The following is a 12,182-nucleotide window of genomic DNA, read 5'->3' on the forward strand; positions in this document are numbered from 1 at the left end:
TAGGATGAGGTATTTTGGCACTCCAAGTGGAAGAATTCCTCAACTGATAACACTTAATGTTCGGGACGGGAAGTTTTGATACAAATCAGACACACTTTTTTTTTTATGAGGGGACGTGCTGGCACAGGGCGTTTTGGTACCAAGTGCTCTTTAAAAGCGTAATTTTTTTATTAAGAAAGTTCTATTTTATCCGCATTGAGCACAATTAAAGCAAAATTAGTAGCGGTGACTTGTAAACTTATAAATTTGTGTTACACTAAAGAACTATATAGCAATCAGTTTGAAATATGTTTTCAGTTTCTGTCTGTATTCAGTTCTCTAAAATTTCATTTTCTCGTAAAATTTAATATTGCTCACCAATCACCAATATGGAACATGCCTGTACTTCAAATGTATCCCGTTTTGTTTTTGTTCGAAGAAGTCCTTCAGTGCGTGATCTTAATAAAAACACAGCTCCTAAACAAACTTAATATTCAGGCTCCAGTCACTCGACGCATGGTGGCAGACCTGCTGTTTCTCCAAAATTTATCAATGGGAAAATTAACTCCGATTTAATTTAATTGTTTCTGTTCTCAGTTTTCGTGTACCTTCTCGCCTTACTCGCAGTCATACTTTATTATCATATGTAATACTCAGACTATCAATTATACACCGTTCCTTATATTTCAGACTCGTATCATTGTATAATAGTTTGTCAGATGTTGATATTTTAGACTCTGAAAATCATTTTAGAAACAAATTGAAGTCTCTGTAAATGTTGTACATACTTTATATATTTTACTTTTATGTTTTTGGTGTAACTTTATTACACTGTTACGATAGTATTTGAAAGTTAAAGAACGAAAGTCGAAATATTAAATCAGAAATAATTATGTAATTATAACGTCAAAAGAAAAACAATTGTCCAGGAACTATTATATATAAAACAATTCTTCTCAGAGTATAAACACCTCATCCAGCTCCTTGCCAGGTGGTAAAGTGCCAAGGAGCGACGAGACGTTACCACGTTGGATAGAAACGGATATGCGCTGTATTCGATAAGATGTGGAGCGAACTTCGCCGGAAACACAAGAAATGCGTCTTCCTACCCAGGCCCGTAGCCAGCCCAAAAACTTAGGGAAGGGCCCGGCTGAAGTTAGGGGGTAGCCGATCCAACCATATGATAGTTCATAAACATATTATAGTTCTTTTGCAAGCCTACTGTAAAACTTTTAGGGGCCAGCAAAAATTTAGGGGGGCAGCCCACCCTAGACCCCCCTGGATACGGGCCTGTTCCTACCTCCCTAATGAATTCAAGACTTCTTGCACACAAGCACCACTGGCTATAGCGATTAGAGTGAAAACAAACTTTTCGAGAAGGTTGTTGTATTTTCTTTGTTTTTCAGCTTCTCTGCGATCAGCAACAGCTCCAGCGTTCATTACTGACAGAGGGAGACTTGAATGAGCGTATGTATCAGCGCATGTGAAGTCCCACAATAAACATTTACCTCTCATCCATGGAACCAGTGTCATCCCATCCGGTCGCTTTCCATCCGAACGACAGCAACCAAAAGGTTCCCGTATTGAAAGAAATCCAGCTGTGTTGAGGGCTCGTAGTATTATATCATTTACAGAGGAATGTCGGGCGAATCTACCAGCGCTCTTCATGCATGAAAGGCCATGCAGGCCACGTTGGTTAACCTCATCCCCACAAGCTGGACAGCGATGAGGCTCACTAACTGCTAAGCCTAAACGTAAGGCTGCAGCAATTCGAAAGCTTTCATTTGACAAATGAAGGCCTAAAGGCGGAGAAGGTATTGCCATCAACCATGCACCCGCTTCGGGAGACAAGGATTTATTATTTTGTATTTTTTTTTTTTTTTTTTTTTTTTTTTTTATTTCTTATATACTTTGTTGCATTGTTTCAGTATAAAATGGGCTTAGATCTGTATCTGAAACATTTATAAATAAATAATTTAATCTCCGTTCATGCGATGAAATTTTGTGTCATTGGAAATAACCCAGCATGTTAAATGGAAAGAAAATCTGGTTGGTAGCAGTTGGTGAAAGCGTAACGTTTAATATGAATAAAGTGAGAAACAGAAAATATAAGTTGAAACCACTGTTAAGCAAAGGGGAAAGTATTTCTTCAGGGGATTCTCGATTCAGCTTTCCTTCTCTCATTTCTCCCAGTATACTTTGTGGCCGGTTACGTCACGTGGAGGTATCGCGGTATTTTCAACAGAACAAGTAAAATACTGTGTAAACAATTACGCTACTGTTTCAAGATGGGCAAAAGCATCTCAACTGTGCAGTAGCTAATTGTAACAACAGAGGCTGCAATACGAATGAAATAGTGTTCCATCGATTCCCTAAAAATGAAGAACTTCGAAGAAGATGGATTTTTCGCTGTAAGCGAAAGGACACTTTTAATGTGGATAACGCACGAATATGTTCTGCTTACTTTTCACCACGAGATTATCAAAGGAATTTGAAAAATGAGCTACTAGGTTTGCAACAAAAGAAGTGTTTAAGGTCTAACGCTGTTCCCTCATTATTGATACCAAACTGGCATGGGGAAAAATAAACTAGACACTAGTCAAATTGAAAAACAGGTGTGTAACAAAGTAATTTATTTTACTTGTATTGACATTTGTTCCTGAGAGCCTGAATCTTAAGGAGTTTATGTAAGTAAAGCGAAATGGAAGGGGGTGCCAACGAGAATATAAATGTATACTCTCATATATTCTTTAGTTTAAATAATACACCGTATTCTTAAGTTTTGTTGAGTATCTGAATCATTATTTTGGCAAAAGTGAACTTTGAGCAGAACATTTATAGGAACCTATTAAGAACCTAATCTAACCTAACCTTATCTTGTCTAACCGAACCGTACTTGTTACGTACAAATCACATTGATTTTATTCCTTCTCAAGTGCCACATTCTGTGACTAAATCAGTTCTTCTGCTAAAAATACACTTTTACCATTATTCTTTGCTACCGAGAGAGGGGGCTAAGCCACAAAAACTAAATTCGAAGAAATCGAAGGGTAAAGTTTCGGACAAATAACTACAAATTTTCGCCTGTGGAGGTGGTTCTGTAACCTGTAATACATATTAATGTAAAGTGCGTTGTATTAAGAGTAATAAACGAATATTAGTAATGTAAAAGAAATATTATGCAGTGACGGTATCTAACAGTTGGTTAATACACACTAAATACAATAGGTTAAGTTAGATTTCTAACCTAACTTAACCTCACCTAACCTAACCAAATTAAATTAGGTTAGGGTAGATTAGATTTCTAACGTAACCTAACCTATCCTAATCTAATACGTTATACATCCCCGGAATCTGAATATTTTGAATTATGTTTGCATTACGTATTTTACTACCTGAAATGCTCTCATGGAGAGGATTGGTTTATGGAAAGTACTCTAACTCCTTCTCTGTCTTAGAATTCACGTCTCAATGAAAGTACAATGACAAAAATCCATAATGTCAATCCATTCCCCACGCTCAAAGAGGATGAATTTGGATTTAAACGGTATCGGTAGGGCCACTATTCATTTCAGTGACCTCGAAAATTGTGGATGGACACCAATTTCGGCTGTTTTCGATTATTCGTCGTCTTCTTTCTACCCCCTCTCACCCCGAGGTGAAAATATAAGATCGTAAGTTAGGCCTGGGTTCATCAAAGTACCAAAAATCATTAAAGTTCGTAGAGGAGGAGTTAGTAGCCGTCAAATATTGTTACAATGATTTTTATTTATATGTATAGAAAATGCTAATTTTTCCCCTTAAAACGGAATTTTTCACAACCAATGGGGCATATTTCCCTTAAGTTTAATGAGCAGTTTATATACCGGGTTTCATTTTTCTAACTTGATGGGCTCGTGAGATATTATATTTTAAGCATGAAATTTGAACCCCAATCTCAGTTAGGCCAGCTTAGCTCATGTACTAACAATTGTAAAAAAAAATCGGCCCAAAGGTCTAGGATAAGTTAGCGAGCAAACGCTATATTCATTTTTTATTTTTATAAATAATTAATCATTATCCACGGTAGTCATTTATTAAATCATATTGTCTCATCTATAAGCAGAAAAAATCATTCTTTGCATTTGGAAAGACAAGGAAGTTCATAATTATGTTGTTTTGAATCAAGTTTTACGAGTAAAGCGCGAAGTGTAACAAGCAGGCAAGTGAAAAAAGTCTTCACCGATACCCGCACATGACGTTACAGACAGGGAGCCAATCAGAACGTTAATCGTGAACTGGAGCTACCTGTTATTTTATATACATTGGTATTTCTTCGATTTTCAAGACCAATGTAAGCATTTGTCCGTCAAATCAATTCTATTCTTGAGTGAAACTGGACTATTTTATGCACAAGGATTAAAATACAATATGTTCAGAATTTCAAGCAAAATTGAAGGTGTTTCCATGTGCTTTTGGAAGTGAAATTATGAGTTTGTGTACGAAATTATCACCACTACCCTTCGTACATTTATTGTAATAATTTTAGTATAGTTATGTCAAGAATCGAATACATAACTTTTACTAAACTCACGCACTGTATATCTTTCTTAGTGTTGAAGTTTTCACGAACAGCAGTGTATATTTTCAGGATATATCTCAAACGTAACTTCAGTCAGTCGTTATGATGGAGTCAAACAGAAATATCAGAAAGGTTTATACAAACAACTGAAAAAGAAAACGAACTATAAAAAATGGGAGTCAAAAGTCGAGTCAGGACTTTATACAAACTTCTAGTGCTACATCATTATGATTTATACAGGATGTTTAAAAAAGAATGACCTGATTTTAAAAGTCCATATGTATTGATAAAAACACTATACAAAATGGGGTAAATTACAAAACACTCACAAAATCTTCAAGTTTTAGCTATGCTATTACAAATGCTCTATGTGTCCACCAGTAGCGGTAGGAACAACATCTAGACGATAGCTAACTTCGTCATAAACTTTACTCAATGAATCTGCGTTTACAGCAGTTATGGCGGCTGTTATTATGTTCACTTCTTCTATGACATAAGGTAAAGGGGGTTTGGGTGCAGGCTGATCAATGTCAAAACGCCGACGAAAGCACGGTGGACCACTGGCGGAACCACGGAGGGGGCGAACCCCCCCCCCCCAAGGTCTTTCTTTTTTTATATTTCCAGCATTTATCATTGGCAAATATAAATATTGCCTTTTCACGACCGATCCAATTTGTGTAACAAGCCTAGGAGAGTCTAATCAAAATGTATGGTATTAATAGTACTTTATACACACATATTTTAATTATGAATACTTTTGTCCCTAGTTCCTTAGGCAGACATCATAAGCCCCAAAAGAGCGAATATATGATTCATTCGTTGGACGAACATCTGTAGGAAGGAGGATAAGACGGCTCACTCTTTGAATTATAGACGTATATTTTAAAATTGTCCTAGGAAAAGGATATGAAAATGAAATTCTGGTCCCGAAACTTCAATTACCTTTACCTGAATAACGAGAAATGTAGGAAAAGAGCTGGGGGGGGGTCACTAAAATGCCTTACGAGGTGTTTGAATTTTGTGACAGTTTTAGCTCAATTCAATTCTATATGAAAGATACAGAAGAACGCTAAATATTGAACCATTAGTAACACGTATGAGCATTTACTATATTTGGGCGAGCCCTATTCCAAGCAAATTGGGCGTCTGGAGGCGAAGCCTCACCCTACGCGAAGGCTAGTATTATGTAATTTTATTGTTGTTATAGGAATAACTATAATTATACTGTGTTTCTTAAACCTACATTTAACAAATTACTTAATAGAGCCAATTTCTAACCTCCTGTTCTTAGTCTGGTCTATTGCTTTTTTTCTTTACACACTCAATTATACCACTGCAAAAGCAGTGAACTTGGACAAAATACCCTATACGGTGCTCATGGTCCCCGGTTAGATTCCCGGTTGGAGTACATTTGAACAAAAAAAAAAAGTGGTTCGGATTCTACTATAATCAGTAAGTGAACGTCTCCTTTAGCCGCCATGTCGTTACCGCTCAAGCAACAAACCAAAATACCCTTTGCATACACTTTTGTAACAGTGTCCTATATTTGTCTTCTCGCTCTCTTCTGTTTAAGTGAAAAATTCCTGAACGTACCAGCAACTGAATTCCTGATACATTCATCTTTAAATAGATCAATTGAATACAGTTGAAAGCTTTTTTCTTGAGAAACGAACAATTTTATGGTTACATATTGCCAAGGTTTATCAGTAACTTCCAACATCTCGGAATCCTGGGTTCTATACCGATCATAGAAAACTTTTCCTCACCTCAGAAGATTTTGGTACGATTTATGGAGCCGCAATCCGAACACACATTTAAGAACCCTCAACAATGTTGAAAAATTGAAGTCATGGTGAAATATTAAGTTTCACAAAACGAAACGCATCGAAAATCCAACAACATTTTGCCCATTAGGAAATGTTCTTCGCATAACGCTATACTTCAAAGATTATGTCCTTCTTATAGAGGACACTGAAAAAATGTCATGGATAGGAGTCGACGACCGGAACATACCCTCACATTCTATTGGATAGTAAAATCGATTGATTTAGGTTAAGTTTCATGTTTTCCTGCGATCAGTTTAGTGCAACAAAGGAAACCTATATTTATCTACACAGAGGAGAATGGGAGGGCTTAATGGCAGATAACAAATGGCAAAATAACTTTTAACCGTGTGATCCTACTCTGTTACATTGACAGCGATAAAATATTTTTTGCGTGGACTGTAATTTTAACATATTTCAAATTCAACCCGTTATATATTAATTTACGGTGGTTCTGTTAGTGCGTGTATTTGTGATGAAGATGAGTAAGAAACTGAAGAAAGTGACTCTGTCGTCATTTTTGGTGAAGTGACCGAGACTGGAAGAGGCAGTATAAACATGTGAAAATTCCGTAATGAGAAATTCATGCAATTCGGGGAGGCACATGAAAACAGGATGTATGTGTGGCTTTCAAGTATTTCGAAATACATGTTTTGTTTATCATATTTTGGCTAAAATCATGGACTCGAATCAAATCGAAAGAAGTAAGCGCTTTACAGGCTTATATCACAACTCACCATGACACCCCTCCCAAATATCAAAATCAACAAAATATGAAGAAAGCTTCTCTCTTTTAGCACCGATGCTATATGAAACGTACATCTGCCGTTTTAGGTGGAATCCGAATCACTGTAATGCGCCCAGAGAACAAATGATATTGCCACTAGTAGAAAGTGCCTACTCTTGAATAAATTTCTAATTGCTATTTTCATACTAATTTGATGACCCTGAATCCAATTGAACTATTTTAACGCATATCCGTTCATGGAGTCACGAGAATGGAGTATGCATATCCATCCATTGATGCCATTTTTCTCGTCGCTTCATACACCAATGTGTTGAAAGATTCTTCCATTGGCCTCAGTGTCCTCAAATTAGTATAAAAAAGAGCAATTCGAAACGTATTCAACCATCGAACTTTTATCATTGGCATAAATGGACGTTCAAAAATTCCAGTTTTGAGGTTATTTGGCTAGTGACCCCATGAACGGATTTGTTTAAAAATAGATGCATTGGATTTAGCGATTTAAAAAAAAAAAATCTTTTTTTTTTTTTTCAAGCGAGAGCACTTTTTACCAGTGCTATTGGCGTTAGTTAGTCCTTTCAAGGCTGTAACACCACGACCTTAGGAATGAAGAAAACGTAGTAAGTTATACATGTCTTATATCTCGTGATAGGCACGTACGTTGGACTATTTCGGGAGGAAGTCCAAATTTAAAATGAGAATAAATTATAAATTGTATGTAATAAATTGTATATATGTATAATTCAAATTTGTAAAATCACCACCAAAATTAGACGAAATTTACAGAAAAATCGAGATTTTGTGGAAGGGATCCGGACTTCCTGGATCCATCCCCTGCGTACGTCCCTGCCTTGTGATGTGATACTTCAACATCTCTCCCTCCCTCTCTCTCTCTCTCTCTCTGTCATTTTTGTAAAGGAATATTTAAGAAGTGCAAGAATTATAGAGTTTTATAGAGTTTTAGATGGATTTTTAAGTAGACTGAGAAGAAGAATACAGAGTAATCTTATGCAAGCAAATGAACGTAATTACGTAATTGGTATAGCGCAAGGGAGGGTGCACTTGCGTTCTTTTTTTACTGCGGCAATGAATCTACAGGTTCATTAAGCCGTAAGAAAGAACATATTTTCATTTTTAAAAACACACATACACACAAATTCGGGTCCCAAAATGGAATCTGGGAATCAGGTTTACACCCCCCTCTAACCCCGGATTGGTATGTGTCCCATATTTGCTAACTAAAATTTTAGTCACTTTGAAGTTAGGCTCATCTTCCAGGAAGCGAACTGCCCCCTCCAAACGATCCTTCTGGATCCGCTAGTGCGGTGGACCGAAATCGCTGACAGAGTCTTCGCAAACTGCAGCACACAAAACGCCTTCTGTTAAGCGGACATCTTACTTTTGACTGACTACAAACAGAGAAGACGCATTGACTGATACGACGCATTGAAAACACTTACGTTACAGAAATCTAACACAAACAGTAGACAAAATGTGGCATTAAAGTAACTCCTTGTTTTTAATATTTTTTCCCTCTAAAATATTGTAGGTATAAACTCAATTTTTTACACATATGTAGTTTATTATAATTGTCTTTCCAAAAGTTACAACTCAATCTGTGCTCCAGTATTTTCTGGACACTGTGTCAAGAAATAGGCAGGTTTGGTTCGACCTTCCTCAAGACCTTAGCAGGAACACCACTTATCCTCACAGAAAATGAAATGAAATCTTTATGCCGGCTAGGCTAAAGGAGGCGGTGATGATAAGAAATAAATGAAATGGTTGAATGAAGAAGCAAGAAACGGGAGAACTCCGAGAAAACCCATGCACACAGTGTTTGCTCACCACATAGTTCACTTTGTGCAAACTGGGATCGAACCAATGACCCCATGTACCAGAGGTGAACGCTCTACCACTGATCCACCACAGCCGCTATAACCTCACATATCTTATTCTCAAGTTCACCAAGACACACTTTGCTGCGGTACACTTTTTCCTTAGCCCATCATCAAAAAAAGAAATCGCATGAGTGAGATCTGGACTACGCGCTGCCCATTCTGTGGGACCCCGGCGACCTATCCAGCGTCCTGACCATTGTTTTACAGACAAGGCGTAATGAGGGGGAGTTTCATCTTGCATAAATAACAGTTCATGTGACTCGTCCCATTCAGAAATTGTAGGCCATACAAACTTTTCTAACATTTCCAAGTATCTTTCAGCGTTCATAATGTCTCTCAACAAATAGCATCTGATAAATACGGAAAGAAGTTATTGCACACCACTGTCACTATCGGCTTGCCCTGTAGTTATTCAACGATCTCTTTGGGATCACCTTCTGCCCAATAATAACTATTATGACGATTAACAAACCCTTCCCTACATGAAACACAGCTTCATCACTTCCCAGATTTTTTCAAACAAGTGTGCATGATCTTCATGCCATGCAAGCATCATTTCACAAAATTCAACACCCGTATTGCAATCACCTGGATACAACTTTTGGACGTAATGAGGCTTCCATAGTCTGTAATGTAACTCTTTATGAAGAATTATCGGGGTCGCGGTAGCTCAGTGGTAGAGCGTTGACCTCTGGTGCTTGGGGTCCCGGCTTCGACCCCACCCCCCGCCAAGTGAACTTTGTGCTGGACAAACACCGTGTGCATGGGTTTCCTCGGGGATTTCCCACTTTCTTCAATCCACCATTTCATTCATTACTCATCATCACCGTCTCCTTTAGCCTAACCGGCATGACCATGGGACGTAAAACTCATTTCATACTTTGTGATGAATTGCGAGCATAGAATAGCATGTAATGCCACTCTCTCTTGCAGCCTGTCTTGTTGATTTTGAAGGGTTTCGCTCGAACATCTCTCTCACTGTGGCCACCTTTTCCTCTGATACCAGAGTCGAGGGCCTGATCTTTTAATATCCACAACACTTCTGGTGGTAATTTTAAATTGTTTTTGAATCCAGAACAACTTGCCTCCCATGTAGACTCTTCCACCAGTGCTTAACCCGAATTACAGATTGCCACATCTCAAATCTTGCTGCAATTTTGGCTTTCTCTTCAATGCTTAATCGTCCTGGCATCTCTGTGTTGCTATTGTATTGCTATTGTAATGAATCGCAGCAAAGTTTGGAAATGAGTCATACGTAGGTAACAGCAGCCATAAATTTAGTATTTCATTGAGTTTTGTTTGTTGTAAAGAATTTCCAAACATGTGAAAGATTTCATTGTTTACATAGTATCGACATTTCCCATAGTGCTTGTGTAAAACTTCCAAAACCTACTAATCCACTCCGTTTATGTCCGTGGCAGTCCGGTTATGTGTCCCTTCACTTTGAAGCAGTACATTCAAGGGGAAAGTTTTGTCAAGGATTACTGTCAAGTATTTTTAATGTGTCGATATGTCGTCCCTAAATGACCTACAATTTATTAAAATAAATGTGTTTCTCAAACACATGGAGGACAATCGCCTCCTACCTTCACCAAATGACGCCCTTATTTCTACTTTATTCGTACTCTTCCTTTTCTTATAAAAACAATCAAGTTTCAAATTTTTTAAGAATATAGGTAGCAGTATTTAATTATCTACCAGCTTTTTGGACGTAGAATGACACCAATTCATTGTTACATATAGGTATGTCTTGTAATATTACCCCCCCCCCCAAAAAAAAATTGGACTCCTCAAAACAAATATCTTGGTGCGTGCCTGATGGGAATTAAGAAAATATTGACCGTAATAAAAAACAATTTCGTTGTAAATATTATGTATAACAAGGTGTATATATAATCGATTTGCAATTGTTCGCGAGCATAGGTTATTATTATTACTGTCTTTTCCTGAAAATAAGACCGGTTGCGAGGTTAATTGTTGTGGTCAAATCACAGATTAGTGTTCATTTTCAGGAGACACTGTGCCTATCAATTCGGAGCGTAACTGTTACTAACATAATTTCTGATTATTGCGAGAAATATGCAAATAAATTTTTTTGAGAGTTTTGGGATAGGGTTTATACTTGGAGTAAGGCAATTCGAAAATTATGCTAGGGTTTATCTCCTGATTAGGTCTTATTTTCAGGGAATCACGTTATTATTATTATTATTATTATTATTATTATTATTATTATTATTATTATTATTATTATTATTATTATTATTATTATTATTATTATTATACTAATTTACGTTTCTTAGCATTTTTTAAAGCCAATGCATCTTAAATCTTCTGTATGAGACAGGAAAACCAAAGTTTAAGAAATTTTGAAAGCTTCATTTTTTGAGTGTACCGCCTCCTTGGCTCAGTGGTTAGAGCACTGGTCTCGTAAACCAGGGGTCGTGAATTCGAATCTCACAGGAGGCACAAGTAATGTTTTTACTTTTTCAAATGACTACATATCTGTGTAACGTTTGCTCGCCCTAGTGACTGCTATCGGGATATCAATTAGAAAGTTGACCAATTCAATGTTAATTACAATAGCTAACCTATCAGTCTGTGTGTCACGCTAATAGGTGGCACTACATGTGCTGCGTGCCTAATGCCAATAGAATTTGCTAGGGTGCAGTCGATTTAAAACTATTATCACTATTTACTTGCAAGTTGAAACTATATTCACCTTCGTACCTACATTCTTCTTCGCACCTATATTTCGAAAGCTTCCAGTCGTTTTTAATCACTTGTGTAATGTCCATGTTTCTGACCCATACAGTACAATACTCCATACAAAGCATTTTATGAGTCTTTTTCTCAACACTTTATTCAAGGTCTCACAAAATAGTATTTTCTTCCTTCTAAAGGCTTCTTTTGCCACTCCTATTCTTGCTCTTATTTCACGTTTGTGCTCTATAGTACAGTGCAATTAGGTCTGAACCCGGATATTCAAAAAAAAAAAAAAAAATGCCTAAACTTTTCTAAAATGATCATCATGCTCTATACAGTAACTCAGAGGAAGTCCAAAAAAAAAAAATAATCCCGCGCCGGGTTTGGTCACTATGGCCGCCATATTGGATAATCTATTCAGTGGTAGAGCGTTCACCTCTGGTGCTTGGGGTCCCGGGTTCGATCCCAGCCCC

The 12,182-nt window shown here is 37.2% G+C and overlaps 1 non-coding gene across 1 annotated transcript; it reads left to right on the top strand.

The window, feature by feature from the left end:
• The first annotated feature begins 11,399 nt into the window (after nucleotides 1-11,399).
• TRNAT-CGU (transfer RNA threonine (anticodon CGU)) lies at nucleotides 11,400-11,472 on the top strand. Its single transcript has one exon. It is a non-coding gene; the product is annotated as a tRNA-Thr (tRNA).
• Nucleotides 11,473-12,182: the final 710 nt, after the last annotated feature.

This window comes from Thermobia domestica, chromosome 8, assembly GCF_964235325.1.
Source record: "Thermobia domestica chromosome 8, izTheDome1.hap1.1, whole genome shotgun sequence".
Lineage (NCBI taxonomy): Eukaryota > Metazoa > Arthropoda > Insecta > Zygentoma > Lepismatidae > Thermobia > Thermobia domestica.